At 34.9% G+C, this 6000-nt stretch overlaps 1 pseudogene across 1 annotated transcript in view; it reads left to right on the top strand.

Annotated features, from left to right (window-relative positions):
* Positions 1-4223, top strand: part of LOC311601139 (26S proteasome non-ATPase regulatory subunit 8-like) — a 31443-nt pseudogene extending 27220 nt beyond the window's left edge. The window contains exon 2 of the transcript in view: positions 2970-4223. The product of the transcript in view is annotated as a 26S proteasome non-ATPase regulatory subunit 8-like (transcript). The remainder of the gene's footprint in view (positions 1-2969) is intronic.
* Positions 4224-6000: the final 1777 nt, after the last annotated feature.

The raw sequence follows: 6000 nt of genomic DNA on the forward strand, positions 1-6000 counted from the left end.
CAAAACACTCAGAGAAGAAAGAAGCTATACATTTGAAATCTCAACAGTATGGCTCTATAAAGAAGACTGGAACAATGACAGCTACATTTTATATGTCAAGAGTGAAAAAAGTGATGTATATTTTTGTCCTACCTCTAATATGTTGATATGATATCTTAAAAATGCTGATTTACTAATTATTTTATCTTTGAAACCCAGATTATGCAAACTACCACTCAAATGTTTACACAGTTATGATAGATATATTACATATTTTACATAGTCAATTATATATTTGTACATAATCCATAGATGAAAGATAGTAAATAATACATTAAGACTACATTGACAGGAATATATATTATCAGCGATATGTTTTATTACTTCACAGAGTAACAAACTAATAATGAAAAACTTCAGTAGTGCTCAAAAATAAAAAAATAAAAAATAAAAATGAACAACCATTTACTGTATATTACTGCCTAGGTATTTAACCTGAATAGTAAAAAAAGAAATTCAAAGATTTCAGAAAACAGAATCTACACTGAATACCACAAATTAATTTAAGAAGAGGTTTAAAATGTATGGAAATATTTTTGAATATTTGACTGTTTTTAAATGCCTTTTATGTCCAGTTTCTCTAAAGAGCAGAATCCAACTTTTCTACTGATTAGTCTTCTATATTTATTATACATTAAATGTCATGATTTTAATCACATTATCTGCTACTTTTTAATCTAAAGATGTCATTAAATCATTATGCATTTGAAATAATAAAATTTAAAAATAATGGAATTAGGGTGTAGGAGAATTACAAGAAGAAACTACGTTAAGTATGATGCTACATGTGTCATTGGAAGTTACTACTTTGGTTTAACATAATGTGTAAAATACTCTGCCATGCAGTGAAGTGCAATACTTTCCAAAATTCATAACTATCAAAATGTACCTGTTTTAAACCTTTGACATCTTTAATTAAAGTTATGATGATAAGGACTCATAATTTATTATAGTAGAAAAATATACTTTTGTGCCCAAATGATCCCTTCTAGTAATTATGCAAAATAAAAAAACAGATTTGCCATTTTAAATGTTTTGTCTGTACTCTGAATATTCAGGTGTATTTGCAAGTTGGGAACCCAATGTTAAGTTAGATTGTACTTTCTTCCTTAGAGTATATAGGAGTCCCTGGATTCCCATGTGGAACATGTATGGTGCTATTATGAGGCTATGCCACTTCAAAGCTTTTGTTATTTGCTTTTTGTTGATATATATTCACTGTATGCAGTGATGACTTTCACAAAGTTATTTTTATTCTAGTATATCATGTGCATTTGCCATATTTGCCCTTAGTATATCTCTTTTTTTTTTTTACCTCATCCTGCTGATCCTTTCCTTATGTAAATTTTGGTCCTATTTTCATGTGACACATACATAAAAAGACATACAAATGATATGACTTTACAAAATTTAGGTGCCATATATAAGAGGAAACTTTATTTCTGAATCTGAGGTATTTTCTTGATATGATACCCATTAGCATACATTTTCTTGCATGGAGACTAATTTTTTTCTTTTTATATGGCTGATTAAAACACCATATACCACAGCTGGCTATTGTGAATAATGTTACAACAGATATGTATATGCTAATGTTTAAATACCTTAAATCAAGATAATTGATGATATGGCTGAAGCAAAAAGTAAAAATAAATAAAACAAAACAAAACAAAAAACCCTTCATATAAACACTGAAGTGTATTATAAAAAATTGATAGAAATTTATCTTTTAAAAATAAAAACTGAAGTATTCTTTTTATGCTTTTTGCAACTAGATGCTTAATATTCTCTACTTAGAAAATTAGTGCTTACTATGTGAGACTATTTACTAAACATTGTACATATGTTAAACTCTTTAATTCTCACAAGAATGGTAAAACTTCCCTGCTTGATACAGATCAATAGCATGAGAGCATAACTGTTTCTATGAATGATAATCATCTGGAAAGTCAGAACAAAGATATTTTAGACTAATCAAATGGCCAAACCTCTAAGTTATATTTTCCTAAATTTATAGGCTGGGAAAGGCCTTGATTCTGTGACTTTTTAATATCTCTTCCTCTATTTGAGAAATCTTAAAAATCTGATGTCAAAAAAATGCCGATTAGCCTGAAATGTTTCTGGTTTGTTTTTGTAAAAGGGAGTCATTACATCTACAAAACTGGTTAATGCATACTTGAAAACACTATAATGCATATAAGGAAACATTGTCAAAGTTACAGTCTTTTCCTATAACAAATTATTGGTATCAAGTCTTATGTTGAGATCCTTGATCCTTTTGGGGTTGAATTTTGTGTACAATGAGAGATAAGGTTTAAGTTTTATTCTTCTTCATGTAGCCATCCAGTTGTCTATCACAATTATTTGAAGATGATTTTTTTTCTCTTAAATGTCTATTTTTGCCTATTTGATGAAAATCATGTAGAGTCATGAGCTTATATATGCACCCTCGTTTCGATCTTAATTTATGTTATCTTTATTTCCATAGATACAAGGGAAAACATACCATTATTATTCTGTTAAATGAACTTATCATTAAACTATTCCCTAAACACTTATCATCATACCTATAGACTGTGCTTTGCTTAATTTTCGTCAAAGGAACTTCTTTTTTGCAGTAGATGGTGATTAATACAGAGACATAAATGTGGTTACTATGCAGATAATAAGACTCTGTAGTGCTCAGTTCTAAATGTGACATCTATATATACCCGCTCCTGATAAAACTCAGGGATCGTGATGGATGAAATATTATAAGAGCTAGTATTGGTGATCGTTAGCAGGGAAACAGTATTTGCTGAACATGACAGGGCTTCTGCAACCAAGAACTCACAACATCTGGGACTATATGCAGAATATATGAACAATGCTAAGCTGAAGAAAATCCCAGTATAGATGAGGTAAAGAGATTATAAATTATCACCATTAAGGTCGGCGGTTTGCCGCATCACGGAAGATGGTGGCCATGGCGGCTATGGTGAACAGGAAGCGGGTGTCTAGAGCTCGGGGCCGGCGGCCACCTCGGGTGGCATCCTGCAGGCAGCGGCCGGCATGTACGAGCAACTCAAGGACGAGTGGAACCGGAAGAGCCCTTAATCTTAGTAAATGCGGAGAAGACCTGGGCCGCTTGAAGTTGGTCCTGCTGGAACTCAACTTCCTGCCAACTACAGGAAGCAAACTGATCATATAGCAGCTCATTCTGGCCTGTGACATCCTGGAGATCGGGGCACAGTGGAACATCCTGTGCAAGGACATTCCTTCCTTCGAGCGCTACATGGCCCAGCTCAAGTGCTACTACTTTGATTAAAAGGAGCAGTTCCCTGAGTCGGCCTACATGCACCAGCTCCTGGGCAACCTCCTCTTCCTGCTCTCTCAGAACCGAGTGGCTGAGTTCCACACGGAATTAGAATGGTTGCCTGCCAAGGACATCCAGACCAACGTCTACATCAAGCATCCTGTGTTGCTCGAGCAATACCTGATGGAGGGCAAATACAACAAGGTGTTCCTGGCCAAGGGCAACATCCCTACACCTCCTTCATTGACATCATTCTGGACACGATCAGGGATGAAATCGCAGGTTGCATTGAGAAGGCCTACGAGAAAATACTTTTTGCTGAGGCTACCTAGATCCTCTTCTTCAACACACCCAAAAATATGACAGACTATGCCAAGAAGCTAGGTTGGGTCCTAGGCCCTAACAGCTACTACAGCTTTGCCAGCCAGCAGCAGAAGCCAGAAGACACCACCATCCCCTCCACCGAGCTGGCCACACAGGTCATCGAGTACACCTGGCAGGTTGAGATGATTGTCTGAGCCCTGACCAAGGCAGGCCATGGCCAGTCCAACAACCCCAGGACAGGCTGGCCTTTAATGAAGGTGGATTAACCCTTTATGGACCCTAGTCTCCCCAGCGGGACAGTGGCAGAGAGTTGCTCCTGGAGAATCGGGGATTTTGGGGTCCTCTGGGCCTCCTGGGTGTGTGTTACCCAGTGACCATTGGTCTGGGTTTTAAGCAAGATGTCTGGGGGCCCATAGGAGAACACAGGCCCAGATGAGGGACTCTTCTAACCAGTTGTGATGCACTGAGGTGCTGGGCCAGGGGCCTTTTTTTTCAGTGACGCACCATGTGTCTCAATTAAAAAAAAATGTTGGCCATGGATTAAATAATTTTTAAAATGAAAAAAGGTTATCATCATTAATAGACCAACTAGTGTCCATTGATGACTGATAAGAAAGGGAGAGTCAGTTTTTTTCAAGGGTGCTGCACCTGAGAAACTGCTGCCCCTCAGATGTTACTCATGCTTCTGACAGGAAGCAACAAACAGAATTCATGTGTTTAAAAATAAAAGAACACATGAAATTTAAAGAAGAATGTATTTAATGGATGGGGTAAAAATTGAAAGTAATGAGAAATTAATTTTTCAAAACAAATATTCACACATAAAATTACATATTATATATTACACATTATATATCACACATTACATATATTATATTACACATTATAATACCTATTACCTATTATGTATTACATATTATGTATTATGTATTATATATTCTATTACATATTACACATTACACATTACATATTGTATATTATATGTAATGTAAGAGAAAATATCAGTTGAAAAGAATGTATTTTATATCTAAGAGTAACTAGTTCAACAACTGTCCTCACTAGAAATGTTAAGTAATAACAAATATGATTGCTTAAATTTCAAACTTCTTTTAGACAGAGTATTCAAAAAGATGGGATCATTTTTAGAGAATATAAAGTACAATGGTAAACAATTTAACTGACAAAAAATAACACTCTGTTATCTCAACCTTATTTCTACAGGATATTTCCTTTAATCCAATATCTACAATGCTAAATCAGACTTTTACTTTCGATTATGGCTGATTTTCCAAAAATTTGGAGCATATGAAACATGGACAGTTCTAAATGTTCTCAGAATCTCTTCATTTTAGTTTCTGGTTACAAGCACTATAAACACTAATTATTTTTCTCTGTTATTTTTCTGAACCACTTTCTTTCTGGTGCTATTGAAGCAATTAGTGCACAACAGGCTTCATTGAGATTCTATTTCAAAACTACATTCAAAATAAATCTGTGTTTAGTGACATCATTGAAAATGAAGGGTAGTGCTAGTAAAATTACTCATTGAACGGTTGTTCTTCATGTACCTTCATATTAGTGAAAGGGGTAGTAAATAAGCAATAAAAATTTAATTTGGGGTGATCGTTCAGAGAGCATCCTATGTTTATAAGAAAGCCAGTATTACTGCCTTAAGTATGTACATGCAGAAACAAACTTATTCAGACATAATAGCTCAAGAAAAAGATTGTGGCAAAGGCTGTGATGATTCATTACAGATTACCTAAATTATGTGTTTTTGCAAAGCAATGCTTCCAACACAATTTGAAGGAAATGTGCAAGGGCAGGTAAAATTACTGTGATGTAGGAAAAAGAAATAAAATGGCTATGCTTCTATGTTGGGTAGATAACTTCCATTGTATTTATTTTGTATTGGAACTAAATTGTAGCCTAATAAGAAAAACTATTTTTATCCTAGGTTATTCTACAAGGGTTGGGTTAGAAAGATGTTTTCTCTGAATTTCAGTTTAGTTTAAAGCTCTTTCTTTTTGTCATGTGTACTTTATCTAGATGAAAATTAGTATTCTAGCTAAAAAAAAAAGTCAGGTTAACTCCTGGCAACACCCAGCCTACCTCAAAGAAGATGATAAGTATGAGAGAACCTCCTTACCAAGATGGCTTCAAATTTGACAAGACAGCCACTGGGCAAAATGTCTTTGTTTCAGCCACAGACAGAATTCTGCTTAAAAATGGGCAAGTTTTTAGGCAGGCAGAGTTGGTGGCCAAGCTCTGCTAAGACATGGCAAGCAAGTCCACAGTAGTTCTTGCCACATAAATATCTCTGTCAGATACACTAGGCCAAA

The sequence above is a fragment of the Acomys minous genome (assembly GCF_964271855.1).
Source record: "Acomys minous genome assembly, chromosome: 7".
In the NCBI taxonomy this organism is placed as follows: Eukaryota; Metazoa; Chordata; class Mammalia; order Rodentia; family Muridae; genus Acomys; species Acomys minous.